This window comes from Periplaneta americana, chromosome 15, assembly GCF_040183065.1.
Source record: "Periplaneta americana isolate PAMFEO1 chromosome 15, P.americana_PAMFEO1_priV1, whole genome shotgun sequence".
NCBI classification, from domain to species: domain Eukaryota; kingdom Metazoa; phylum Arthropoda; class Insecta; order Blattodea; family Blattidae; genus Periplaneta; species Periplaneta americana.
In genome coordinates, this window is record NC_091131.1 from 144,817,202 (window position 1) to 144,832,774 (window position 15,573).

Here is a 15,573-nt window from a genome sequence, read left to right on the forward strand (position 1 = left end):
CCAATTAAGAGTTGTTCAAACATCATCTTACACACTCAATTGGACTGCTCACTTCATGACATAGCTTAGATATGTGTAGGCCTACTGTTCACAATTTTAATTATACACAGATAGTGGAGTGTAAGAGAAGGCCCTGTGGCCTTAGCTCCGCCAGTATAAATAAATATAAATCTAATTGTGTTTTGGAAACAGTAACATCACTTGTGACAGTGAGCATACCAGATTTCACAAACAGTACACAAATTACATGTTACTTACGGCATTTATGGAAAGGCTAGGCAAAAATTTTTGTGGCTGTATGTGTGTCATAGAAGATAATTCTGAGAGAATAGCTCATCTGTGCACAATTGTTAGATACGAGCAGTTAAAACCATACAATGTCATTCATATTATGAAGAAGACGTTTATACAGAATCAGAAATTCATCAAGTGAATTGTACAGCATTTTTACTTGAACTTATGTTGAGAATTTTCTTCCAATTAGAATTAGAATTTTCACGAATTAATTTGAAATTGTATTTGCAGGCGATTTTCTTTTTTATGATTAGTTTTATTGACTTGTGTATGAAAACTTAAGAGTTATTTGATAAATATTTTATAGTTTTCTTACTAACATATCAGCTTTCTTTCAGGATGACTATTTGTTACAAAGAATGAAGTTTCATCCACCAAGTACAGCCACTTGCCAGCATCAGCAAGTCTATCGTGCTATCAAAAAGGAGTGCGTTATATGGCAGTAAACATTTTTAATAGCCTCCCTATCGATATAAAAAATGAAACTCAAAACATAAAATTATTTAGGGCCAAATTAAAGAAGTACCTAATTTCTCACGCCTTCTATTCTGTAGGTGAATTCATGACATTCAATAACACTTCATGAAATTGATACTAAAACTATGTGTTGTATTAGTAGACTATATTGTAAATCTCGTCTGTATATATTTCATCTAGACTGTGACTATAAATTAAGATTTTATAATAGTATTAAGTTTTTTGACTTGTTCCATATTCTAGCTGTAAGCATGTATGAATACCATGGAATGTTAATAAATACAATACAATACAATACAATACAATCTGTGAATTGTCAATAAGTCTTATTCCTTTCAAAAATAAAGCTAGCCATGATCTCCACCAACTTCAAATGTGGAAATGAAGAAAAGCATATAATTGATCGAAGCACAGGCTTAGCAATGAGTCAATATCTATCCCACAGATAGGTGGCTCTGGAAGCAAATTCTGATGTGTGATGAATAGACTGTGAAAGTTAATGCAAATGAATATTTCTGTTGAATGCACACAAGTCTAAAAATAATTGTATACAGGATGTCTTATATGTAGTTCAAATAAAGCCAGTTTTATTTACATATTTAAGAGCATATATTGAGCATTTTTGTTGATTTATCAATTTTTACCATCTCCAAATATTTATGAGAAACAGTTACTTCATTATCATTGAAGTGCTGACAACAGATTATTATGTGGAAGCTGCATGTTTTAAACTTAAGCAATTATTGCCCAATTTGACTTATTGTTGGTAGATTGCTAATGCATGGCTTGATGGAGAACTTCCATTTGCCATCTTGCATCCCAGTAGCGTGAAGTTACGTCTAATGTATTCCCAAGGACACTGCACTGTAGGAGGTGACTGATTCATTGCAGAGCACACAACTTGAAGAGCCGAATATATTCAGTCGATGTTTGACTTAATGTTTGTTAGTTTCCTGTCAACTAAAGTATAATTTGACTCACTGGTATCTGGTTTTTCTAATATATGCAGAAGTCGACATGTAAGTTAATTATTTCTTCGATATGAGCATCACTTCTTTAGCTCAAGGTCTCAGTTCCCTTGTATAGCAAGGAAAGCAATGTATGTCTCTCACCACTTGCTCTGTCCCAGTGAACATCTTATGTTACTCTGCCATGTTATGACTAGTGTTCTCTGTGACACCTATCTCCAATAAGAGGTACCTATTAGATTACGTCTATTTTCGACTTTTCTCCTCAGAATTTCTCTGGACTCCTTCAATAGAAAAATGAAATAAGGGGTGGGGTTAGACAAGAGGCAAACCAGCTTGAAGTTCACATAAATTCTTCTCAAACTCCCAAATTCTCTTGTAAGGATGTGCAGTCGCATATCTTTATTCATTATATTTTTATTGCTGCATTAACAACAATGGCAGAATTGACATGCCTGACTAAATGTGTGATTTATATTGCATCTTGTATTAAGACGTAAAGTGAGGTACTAACAAGTGTTTGGTAAAGGAAACTTTAAAATACCAACAGAAGAATTAAGTCGGAAGAATTTACTATTGAATAATGGAAAATGGAAGAGGAGTAGAAATGTTTGTCTAGTGATGAAGTGGTATATTGTCAATTACGTGAAAAACAAGTAATTTTATTTTAATTGAGAAGACATATTTCTTTGTATGTTTTCTACTTTTAATCACTATTATTGATTTTCCATTTGCAGGACTACTGTATGTCCTGTTTTCTGGTACTAGTGTTTGAAAGCATTTCTAATGGTTTGTTTTATTAGCTATGGTATTCTCACGTGCCTTGTTTACGAAGTATATTATTGCCATTAGTAATATTTTGTTCTTAATTCAATATTGTCATTATTTCATTACTGGCACTTATACTGTATTACAAAAATATGTTTGATTAGAATAAAGTAGTAACTCAACAATAGTTTGGCTAAGGAATAATTTTTACTGCATATGATTTTTTTCCAGCAATTTTAAAGACATATTTTCTCACCTTTTAGTGCATGAACTTCCGAAGTATAGTGAAGAAAATTAATCATTCTGCTGAGAGTCCACTGTTGTGGAGTAATAGTAGGCATATCTGATACTCAAACAGATTCAAATCCTGGTTTGGACTTGGGACAAGTTATATGGTTAGATTTTTCCTCCAGGTTCACTCGGTATCTTTCAGTGTTGGGCCTCAGATTCATTTTGCCATCTTTTCTTCACATGTCATCATCATTACCATAACTTGTGTTGTTCATGGTGCCAGTGTGCTATATTTGTACAAGAGTGCAACAGTTCAGCAACAAATATCATTCACAGAACAAGAGCGGTAAGCACAATAAGTCTTAGGCTGCAGTGTTAGCCTTCGGGTTCCTCCTCAGTATGACAGACAAAAATCGTGACAAGTGTAGACAAAGTACTCCAAGGTGAAGAATTAAGTTTTGAAGTGTTGCTTCCCAGTTTCGATCAACAGAAAGCTTGCATTCCAATAAGACAACAAGTCAGCACACCAGGCTAGACTGACAAAGGCATAAAACCAAGAATTAAACAGGATTAAAATATTGCCAGATCCAGCATGCAGTCCAAATGTTGCACCATTCAAGTATCTTTATTCTAATTAAGGTTTAATCTCCTGCTATTTCTTGTTAAGCTTATGTGATGGGATAATAATGCATTTTCTTTTATAGAAGTTACAAATATTTGCATCAATGATGCTGGAAGTAATAATAACTTTAGAAATGGGAAGATCTTTTTCAGAGAATCATTATTCTCTTCAGTGTGTCACTCAAATTTCTGAAAAATCTATTTGCATACTTACCGACTCCAAGAGGGCTATATTTAATATAATTAAATATGTACCAAACCTATATGCACACAGAATTATTCCAATTCAGAAACAGCTAAGTAAACTAAAAGAACTCCAAAAGGAAATAACATTTCAATGGATACCTTGTCATTGTGGTATACCTGGAAACGAGAAATTCGATAATATTGCAAAACAGGCAACATACTTGCAACCAAGACCTCTTTTATAGAAGTTACAAATATTTGCATCAATGATGCTAGAAGTAATAATAACTATTTATTATTTTATACTTTATTAGCATCTTTATCTTTATTGGTTGGTATAATTTATGTTTATAATTGTTTAGGTTTATTGTATATTCCTCTATTGGTGAATAATTTTTGTATTAATAATTTATTTTATTTATGCATGATTATAGTATTTTTAGTTAAGATACCAATATTTTTAGTTCACTTATGATTACCTAAGGCTCTGAGATCTCTATCCAGTGCTTTTGCTTCAGTAAAGTCTCATTTCATAAACCTATGGATCAACAATCGGCTCTCTTCTGACAAAGGAAAAATTTTACGTCTGTACAAAAGAAACCAAATGACCTGGAAATGTACAAAAACTTGCCCAGACATGTTCATGCAAATCTCCCAAAGTTGCTGAGCAATCAATACAGTCCGGAAAATTTCGGACAGCATCTCGTAATGTTTAACTTACTAAAGAATTTCCTTCACAAATTAGAAACATGCATAATGTCTAACACCAAAACCTTTGCTGTCACTGTAGTCATAATTTTAATTGATAACAAGGATAGAGCAATGTTTACTCATTCTGATCTTTTCAGAAGACATAGACATTACATTTGAAAAAATTTTAATTTCACTAATTTGAATAAACCAATGATAAATTCGTAATTTCAAAATTAAATTACAAATGATAACTAAATGAGAGAAAGGGAAATATGTGAAATTATGACAATTAAAATGTTTCTTTGATAAATGAAGCTAAATTTAATAACTGAAATAAACTTTTTCAAATGGCAAAAACTCTTGATTTTCGTAGAGTTATTTGTTAAATAATACACTATAATTTGAGTAATTTGGCTCTTATAGGTATTACTTTATAATTAACTTCTGTAATAAACCCTCAGACAAACTACCACAGTGCATAATGTGCAACGTCAGAGTTTGCAGTGAGGGGAAGAGATATAGCAAAAGGTCGCAATGCTTTTTAATGTTCTCACGCCCACAACCAATATAAGCCACTTGAAACTTAATGGCCATTCACCAGCAGATATATAATAAGAGATCTGTACACATGGAAAGGACACTAGCAAAGACTTGTTGTCAAAGTGTGTGGTAGCTCAAGGACTACCTATGAAACAAAAGTCACCATGTTTGAGTACCGCTCATTGCTTGATTTTTTTTAAATATAAATTTGCATTTAGTTTCACATGACGTTAATTTATTCCACTATCGATCGCTGTTGTAATATTTTTTCCATATTGAATCTTACTAGTATGGCAATTTACTGACATATTCAAACAGAAACACTCATGATCAGTGGCATAAGCCAGCAGTCAGGCCAGGTGGGCCCAAGCCTATCCAAAAAATTTGCGAATTTTTGCGTTTTTTTTTTAGGGAAAACACTCAACATTAAAAATAAACCATGGATCCAGAATAATAGTTACAACCGATAGAATTAAGATAAGAAGTAAAAAATTCGTTGAAAAGTGTAATTTTGTTTTGTTAATTGTCGTTTCCAAGCTCCCGATACAAGGAGCCTGATTAACTATAACCCACTATTAAATCTTGTTTTATTTAAGTGGTAAGCTGGGAGTCACTATTACTGACTTACCATTTAACGTGGTTTATGCATGCAGTAAACAATCGCTAACATCAGATGGTCAAACCAACACATTATTGATGCATATTTCTCTCTCTTTTTTGTACAGTAGTGTGCGGCAAAAACAAAATAACATCTTGCTGATATCACTTGTGAGGTTCAGACCTGTCTTCGGACAGTTGACTAAACAACAATTGGGAAGTGGAGACAGACTGAATATTCTTTGATTTCAGCAAAGCTTTAGATGTAGTTTCATATATCTTGCTTCATAAGTTGGGAAGCATCGGTCTTTCTACAAGATATATAAACTGGTTTGAGAGCAATCTAAGTGACAGATAATTCTGTGTTTTACAAACTCTCTGATTCATTTAATTTAAACTGAAGAATGCCATGGGCTCTACTTTCAGACTGCTTCTTTTTATAATCTTATAGATATCTGTACAAGAATAAGTTCTAACTTGTTTATTATTTGTTGACAATTTAAAAATCCTTTATGCAATCAAAAGTACTGCTGATTATCAATCTCATCGTGATATTGATGAAATTGTGAAGAGATATGAAGACAATAGCATGAAAATTAATGTTTCCAAGATTAATATCGTAACCTTTTCGAGGAAAACTACTTTTAAATTAGAATAACTCTTCTCAGGTTCTCAGCCAGGTGAGTTGGAGATTAGCTTCCAAGCTTTCGAAGGCTAGCTCTGCCATCTTCTTCAGGGAATTGCTTTTAAATTCAACTATTGCTTAAATAATATTCAAATCAACAGAACAGATTTTAAAGATCTTGGAGTACTGGTCAGCAAACTTTACTTTAACAAGCATGTAGATCACATACATAATCATGCAATTAGAATGTTGGGTCTAATACAGTAAATAACTCTTCACTTCTATATGTCTAATTCACTTGTAATATTTTACTGTACACTGGTGAGACCGAATCTAGAATATGCATCTGTAGTGCAGGATAATTCTGACTCTGCTAAATTAGAAAGTATCCAATGAAAATTCATATAAATTTCTGTCCAGTGATCCCAGTAAGTTACAAAAAACTGTGATTATTTTAAATATCATAGTTTATAATATTTCAGATGTCAAGAATTTGATTCGTTATTTTTATTTATGGTCCTTAAAAGCTTTGTAACTAGTGATTCTTTCATAATGTCAGCTTTCTTGTTCCTATGAAACTTATGGGAACTCTCAAACTTTTCTATAAAAGAAATTCTAAATCTCTTTCCCCTGTCGCCAGATACATTATAACTGCTAACCTATACATCAGTAAATTCGATCCATTTCATTTATACTTGTAGACAATTTTTTTCATATTGAAAATATATGCCATAATTATTACACTAGAAAACATGACTTTACCTCCAGAAAACTAATAGCTGTTTTTTTGTCAAATTTTATGCAGAAACCAAATATGTTGTTTAAATTAGCTTATTAGGTCTCAGTTTTTGTTTATATTCGACTCCCGACTACAGTAAAATTAATATCATGTACAGTAAATACCAAGGCTTTGTTACTTATGTTTTGTAGAATGAATATACTCAAAAACCTTTATACGCTGTTTAAAACCTAATTCTTACACTTCATAACGTTTGTACTTGGTAGGTTCCCAATCCCTAAACCTATTGTGTCATGTACGAGACAGGTAGAACTTTATTACAAAATGTCCCTTGTCTGGAGTGGGAGTGCCAGCACGGAACAATTAATTGTTTTGTTGAATAAGTGATATCTATATTAATAATAAATCTGTAACCAATTTTTTTTCTGGTAATTTTCGCTTTTTCAAAAATAATTGGCGTCAACATGTATAATTAACCATCCTGAGACCAAAAATTGCATTTTTGAAATTTTTGTTTCTATGTCTGTCTGTCTGTCTGTTCTGTCCAGATGTTTCTTACCCTTTCACGTGATAATGACTGAACCAATTTATATGAAAATTGGAATATAAATTAAGTTTTTCTAACTTAGATTTTAGACTATATGACATTCAAAATACTTTATTTAAAATTGAGGTTATAAGAGGGCCTGAATTAAATCGAAATATTGATTTTTATGAAAAATATTACGTAACAGAATGTTGATAGGCCTGATATTTAACGAGATACACGAGTTTTAAAACGACAACGCTATCTCAGATAATAGGCTATAATGAAATGAAAACAAATGACTTCATCTATAAGGGGGATTGCACAACAACAAACGGAAGCTATTCATTTAACACTATTTTATATGGATATAATTATTCTATTTTATGATGGAAATGTTTATTAATATTAACATACAGAGAATTTTTGTGTGTTTGTATGAAGTAATCTCAGAAGCTACTTAACCTATTTGCATAAAATTATTTCACCATTGGAAAGTGTAGTTTTTATAAATGGACATAATGCTATATTATGCTATTACAGTAACTCCTGAGTGAATCGAGGAATGGGGTAAGATTAAAATAGATTCTTACACACAGAAAACTTGCTAATCTATCGCAATATTATATTACTTCAATATTTAACCTTTATTTGGTTTACATAAAATACTTTAATTTTATACACTTCAGTTTCTTTTTGACCACAGAACATAATACTATTTTTAAAAGTTTTGTCGTAAAGATGAATATTTTTCTGGGGCAAAAAATACAGCACATATGGAGTAAAAATTAGTATTTTACCATTGCGCTCACTGGAGCTGAGTTATTTTACAAAGTATCATGAAATAGTGTTCCTGTGCTCATAATTTACCCATATTCGTTTCCTGTGTTTCTTAAAATAATATGTATGTACCGGTACCACATACGTTTTCATCTCAGAGAATTAACGAACGAGGGTGTATTTAGTATGCAGTAATAGTACGTTAGCTTAGCATTCCATTATTGTATTATCCAAATATTGAATATGCTCATTTGAATTGTGTTAAAATAGATAAAATGAATAAACCATGTAATAAATGCAATGCAAAAAAAAAAATGGGGTAATGAGCCAACAGATTATGTTGCGCTGTTGTAAAAGTTGTTCCTCCTGAGATTCAATAGCCCCCATAACCAATTAAAAACTTACTTACTTACTGTACATCCATTATCAACACACTTTTTAACTAATATAAGACAGTACAACACCTTATTTTAAGTGGTATCATTTGGTGCAAAAGAAATACATAAAGTCAATTCTACGCCAGCATTTAAAGTTCAAGCATAGGCTTATCATTTAAGTAATTGGAAATCTTCTTCCAGCTGAGAGTAAGAGTCTTCAGTTCTTACAGGTATATTTCATTTCAGATGCTGACCAATTGTCTATTAGGTCTAATAATTATAGTATCAATCTTAAAAGTAGAATTGACTGGACAACTCCAGAAAGTATTGCATGATAATAACAGTTAAATTCATAGTTTTAAATATAACTTTGAAAATGATTCAGAAGCAAATGACTTACAACATACAAACAGCTATTATTCATGAAGTAATCACAAAACTGTATTTAGATTTTAAGTCAATATTTATTTGTAACAAGAACAGCGAAGCGCAAGGGTATGACTAGTCTTAAAATATAAATATATTAATAAATATGTTATAGCCCTTTTTTAAATTGTTCGTTTAAAGATTTGATTTCATACTTTAGTCTAGAGCTGTTGTTCTTTGAGTCAAGACAGTAGTGTCGTATTGTTAGTCGTGCAGTGATTTTATTTCTATGCTCTTACTTTCACTACTTCTGTTGCAAAATTGGTGATCAAGATAAAAAGAGGGCTCCAAAACATTATAGCATTAAACATTGGGAAACTAAACAGGAATTAATTCCTGGTCAATGAAATGTGAAGCATAACCCAGTTCTGAATATCAAAAATGTTCTCTGTCCCTTCTGCACATAAAATTCGGATTAATGAAATATTTTGTCAAAGAACTGAATATAGAAAGAAGTGGTTTTTTGTTACCTGCAAGAATTATCTCCCAGTTTAAATTAGGGGAAAGTGGTGGAATACCGCGCACTTAACAAAAATTTCTAAGTTTTCGACACAAATTTAAAGTAAAATTTTGAAAAAAATTATGGCTATTCTCTATCCATTAGGCATCAAATATACATAGATAGAATTCCTCAAAACTGAATGAAACGCGAATAAATTAAATGTAAGGAGAAATGTGTACATGCGTGGTATTCCCCACCCCGTGGGGTAATTTCGTGCATGGTGCTGAGTGAATGCAGGCAGTGTATTTAATAAATTTAAACTAGAAGCAAAACACAATAAATTGAGCAAATTAACAGAAACATTATTCACTAAATATAAATACAAAATTCACTATGAATACCTCATTATAATTGTATAATTTAGTCTCATTACAAGTTCATGTTATTTTTTCATACATGAGTCACACTGATATCCGTCAGGAAAATCCCAACCACTGCAGACTGTATGAGACCAATATCACAGGAAGTACACCTGTACCAAAGTTCTCCTTCTTGTCCAAACTAGTCAGAAACTAGACACTTGTCACCATTTTCTCCATCCAAACTGTCCATTTCATCATCATCACATAAGTCCATAACTTCATAGTCAGATTCATCGGTTTCTTCAGGCACAATTCTTCGTGATTTCTTTGGCTTTGTTCCCTTCCCAGGCTTCTTTGTATCTCCATTCATGTTTAGTTTCTTTTTTGCATTCATCATTTCCTTTTTCTTCAACAAAGCTTCTCTCTTTTCCTTTTTTTCCTCTAATCTTTTCTTTATTGGTGTGCTGATTAAAATTTCTGAATGCTGCTCCCTGTGTTTAGCTCTTTCTACTCGATTCTTCACACTGTGACTCGGAACTGGTGCAATATCAGCCACACTCACATGAGATGAAGTTGAGGGTGTAGGCTCTCCTTCGGGATCTTTCTCCACAACATGAGACGAATTTGGAGAGAAGCCAGAAGTCAATCTTCCATCAGTAGAAGCATTAGCTTGTTTTGAAGACCTTGAAGTTGAAGGTGTAGTCTCTGCTTCTTGATCTTCTTCCACAATTAGATTAAGGAACTCTTGAGCAGGTGCAAAGTCCTCAGCAGAAAATTTCTCAGGATTTAGCAGTACAATTCCTGCAGATCTGAAGCCAGAGACTGCCTTTTCCATTGTTGCCACTTTAACATAGGCCTTGTTCAACAGTCCTGCGATATCAGACATGGTGATTCGTTCATGAGCATGATTGATCATAAACAAATCATACTCTCTAAACAGAGCATTCTTCAGAGGCCTGAAGAAAGTGAAATCGAGCGGTTGAAGATGATGGGATGTATGAGGCGGTAGAGTCACCATGGTGATGTGATTGTCTCTACAGAAATTGAAGACTTCCAGTGAAATGTGGCTGGCGTGATTATCACACATGAGGAGCACTGGATCGTCTTCCGTTGGAAGTGCTTCAACCACACAAGAAATAACATCTTGTTAATCCAGCCATTGTCAGAGCAACTATAAATAGCTCCGATTGGACCATCCTTCTGAAGATGGGCTGCCATTCTCTTTCGAGGATAAATTATCATAGGAGGAACATATCCTCCTGCTGCATTCATACAACAAACTACTGTGTTGTTCTTTCCTCGCTCAGCAGAAATGACAACACCTACTTTCTTCTCACCTTTTGTGGTATAGACTTTTCCAGATTTCTTTTGGACAGTGGAAATCCCTGTCTCGTCTTGGTTGAAGACTCTTTCAGGAGGGAAGACATGCTTGGAAAAGATTGTCTCCAGATTGGAAAAGAATAATGTATGACTTGAGGCTTTCCCGGCGTTTGATGTAGAATAACTCTTCTCGGGTTCTCAGCCAGGTGAGTTGGAGATTAGCTTCCAAGCTTTCGACGGCTAGCTCTGCCATCTTCTTCAGGGACGAAGTGATGTGGGACCACGTCTAGCCGGTATATATGCAAAAGTAGGGCTTCCCGCTGCGGGCCAATCAGGAGCTACTTCCTAGTCCCGACCGCCAGGCGCATTCTGGTTGGTGGACACGTCAGCCAATCAGGAGCCACTTGCTGGTCCCGACTGTCTGCCGTGTGCACACGGCAGACAGTCGGGACCAGCAAGTGGCTCCTGATTGGCTGACGTGTCCACCAACCAGAATGCGCCTGGCGGTCGGGACTAGGAAGTAGCTCCTGATTGGCCCGCAGCGGGAAGCCCTACTTTTGCATATATACCGGCTAGACGTGGTCCCACATCACTTCGTCCCTGAAGAAGATGGCAGAGCTAGCCGTCGAAAGCTTGGAAGCTAATCTCCAACTCACCTGGCTGAGAACCCGAGAAGAGTTATTCTGGAAAAGAATAGTTTCACTTCCACTTCATTGAAAGAACTTATCCTGTTAATGCTGGTTCCCTCTGGCTGCCGTAAACTAATATCTGGATTCCTCTTCAAGTACAAATAAAACCAGTCTTTACCAGCTAACTTTGTTTCGCTGTTGAAAGTATGAGTAATATTGTTCTTTGAAGCAAATTCAAAAGCTATTCGTCTCAGCTGAAGTGGCGTTACTCCATAGAACAATTTCGCCAATTTAATAATGTTGGCTAAGTTCTTTTTCTTGATCCCTATTAAATACTGGGTTTCTTCCGAGGGAGGATTCATCACGTTCTCCACCACTCTTCTTTCTTTGGTCTCTAAGTGTCGACTCCGGAATTCCATACCGCCTGGCTGCTTCTCTTATTTTCAAACCTTCTTCAATAGCTTTTAAAGCTGTTTCTACCTGCTCTTAGATCCAATTCTTATGCTCAGTTACTCTTTTGTAATGTCTTGGCATCTACAAGGGCAGAGTAAATATGACATTGCTGTCATTAAGAACAATAAGAGGGAATGTTAATATTAAAAAATGCTCACACATTACCTTCACTCGTAATACTAACTCTCTGGATTACATGCATAGCATAAATAACACAAAATTAGAAAGGGTCACTTCAGTAAATGATTTAGGAGTGGTAATCTGTCATGACCTATCCTTTTTAACACATATAAAAGCAATTGCGAATAGAGCCTTCAAACTGGTAGGTTTCATCTACAGAAACTCAAAAGATTTCAGAAATGTTGAAACTGTCTTAAAAATATATAATAGTTTAATATGAAGTAAATTAGAGTACGCATCTATAGTTTGGAATCCTATCACTCGCACTCGGTCATTCTAGAGAGAGTACAGAATAAAATCCTAAAACTGCTATATATGAAAAAACATTCATGTTACAACATATTCCAATCTTATGAATCCATGCTGGTTGAATTTAATGTACCATCTCTCAGTAGTCTCAGGATGAGAGCACAACAAATGTATATGTTCAAAACCATAAATGGCTTAATAGACAACCCTGATCTTCTACAGCTAATTAATTTCAATATTGGTAAATCAAATTTGAGAAAGCGATCTCTCTTTTATTTATAGACAACAAAAACACTATCTCATAAAATGTCTACACTTTTATTAAAGCTTCGAACTTACACTCATCTATCAAATAAACAGGATTTAGATTTTTCGTTATCGTACAATATGTACAAGAAAAAGTTATGTAAAGCATTACGTGAAACACGTTGGTGAGTTTTTTGAATAAATGAATTGAGCCTATTGGGCCTGCTGTGTAGTGCTGTATATTGAATTTATTAACATGGTGTTGTATTTGCTCTGCAATTTGTCAATTATAGCTATGCATACATTTTGCATTTTTGGCTGTGAAGTCTGTACTTGGCTCTTTTTGATTTGTTTTTATTTGGTGTTTTTCATTTATATCTGTATCTGTCTTTTTTATTTAGGTGGTATCTATTTGTTTTTTTTTTGCCCCTTCTCTTTTCCCTTTTTAATTTGTAATTACACTTGTATCTGTTTTACCTCTTTTTTCGTGTTGTATGCAATTCTATGCTTTTTTTTACCTGTATTGTCTATTGCAATTGGGGCTTTGCCCTGTTATGGACATAAATAGATAAATAAATAGATAAATACCATGCAGTGTGCGCACCATTACCCCACTCATACGTGCACAAATATATTCATTTCCTGAGCTACCAATTTATGAGTGAAAGTGATAACAACTTCAGTAAACGAATTATCAAATACGATTTACATACCTTATAAAGATGAAATCAGTTACAGTTGCCGAACAGCTCACTTAATACCTCCTTTCTCGGCACTTCAGCTTATAAGCAAGATCCACTATACACAACTTTCCACAATAGCTTCTCAATACAGACTGACTGGCGGTTTTCAGGAGACTACTGAACTTTGCTTTCTGATCACTATGAAGCAGCAGTAGACGGAAAACGTATTAAGGTTTTCTTTTAGTAAAATCCGGTGTGCACGGTATTACCCCCTGCATGGCATTCCCTCATTCACCCCTACACAAAGTTAAAGGATGATATTTTCTTTGACCCACAGATAAAGAAGTAATTAAAAGACAAAGTTTTTTAATAGTACATTATGCAACGAGCCTATAATGATAGTAATGAAGACGCGAGTATGTTTGTTTATGAAACAAGCGCAAGTGAGTTTCATAATTTTCATACGAGCGTCTTAATTACCATTATAGGCAAGTTTCATACGACTTTTTATGCTCGACCATTTGAAATTATTCAGAAGTATTCATTTTATTTGTATCTTACAGAAGATCGGAAGTGACTTTGTTCATAACTCGTAAATTGTGAGATGTGCGCAGACGCGAAAGTATTGATTTTTTCCGAGGAACAATAATGTCATTGACCTTGATGTAATGTAGAGAATAACATGAACTAATTTTGATAACATGGAAATTGATTTAGAATTGAAAAACGAGATGACAAATTGAATTTATTTGAATATTATTTACAATTAACGCTAATTATTAACGTAACAGAACATAACCTTCTGTGACAGTATTGGATTTCCAGCCTCTGTGACGTTTCCCTCGTTGTCTTTCGATTTCATATCCGAGAATAATCGAACACCTGAACTTTAATTAATAGGTGTACTTTAATGACATGCATTAAAGGACTGCTACCAGGTGTATAATTACTACATTTCGGCATGGTCGAGCATAAAGTAAGTTAACAAATGTGGAACTGATCACCTGGTGTGCTTTTAAGGCAGTAATGGAAGGATTTTTCGGCAATACGAAGGATGAACAATGTGAACCGTTAGTGGACATAATACTATTGAACACAATGTTATAAAGAAATGAACTGAAAGATATGCCTGAAAGTGCATTTCTCCATTTGCACCTAATACTTTTTTCCTGAAAATGTGGGTGATGTTAGGGATAAACAGGGAGAGCGTTTTCATCAGGACACAGCCACAATGGAAAAGTGTTATCAAGGTCGTTGGCATCCCGCAATGTTGGCGGATTATTGCTGACTTCTGAAGAGGGACAGTAATTCTGATTACAAGAGAACTCCACCAAGTTGCAAGCATTTTTAGGACCTATGCAGGCATGAGTTCTATTATTTCTATTGTTAATATTTTAAGCGGTTTATATAAATTCATTTTATTTCTATTTTGACAAACAAATATCTTTCGTTGTTCTTAGAAATACCAAAATTTCAACTGACATTTAAATTGACAACTAAAAATTGCATAATTTTATTTTTATTTCATTTTTCTTTGATACCTTATGAACTAAGCCCCAAAGGAAAAGTCCAAAGGCATTTTCGGAATCAACGTATGGATTTCCAAAAGAATCAGTTATTTTCACTCCAGAGGTATGACAAAAAATTTTTTTGTTCCCTTATGTTAGTGTTGGTCCTGCGTCGTGGTCTAAGGCATCCTGCCTAGGACTCGTGTTATGGAATGCATGCTGGTTCGAGTCCTCATGAGGGAAAAAAATTTTCTCATGAAATTTCGGCCAGTGTATGGGACCGGTGCCCACTCAGCATCGTGATCCACTTGAGGAGCTACAATAAGTAGCGAAATCCAGTTACGAATGCCAGCTATAACGGCTGGGTGGATCATCATGCTAGCCACATGATACCTCCATTCTAGTTGGATGATCGTCCACCTCTGCTTCGGCATGTGGGCGTGAGGCCAGCAGCCGGCTGGTCGGTCTAGGCCCTTCATGAGATTATTATTATTGCCACGGATTATTATTATTATTATTATAATGTTAGTGTTAATTTTTTTTTATTATTTTCATTATTACTGTTGTGGTTATTGTAACTCTTGTGCTATCCAATTATTATTGGATAATTACTGTGGGCTAGTATATTAATATAAATCACTTGTCGTCATCCC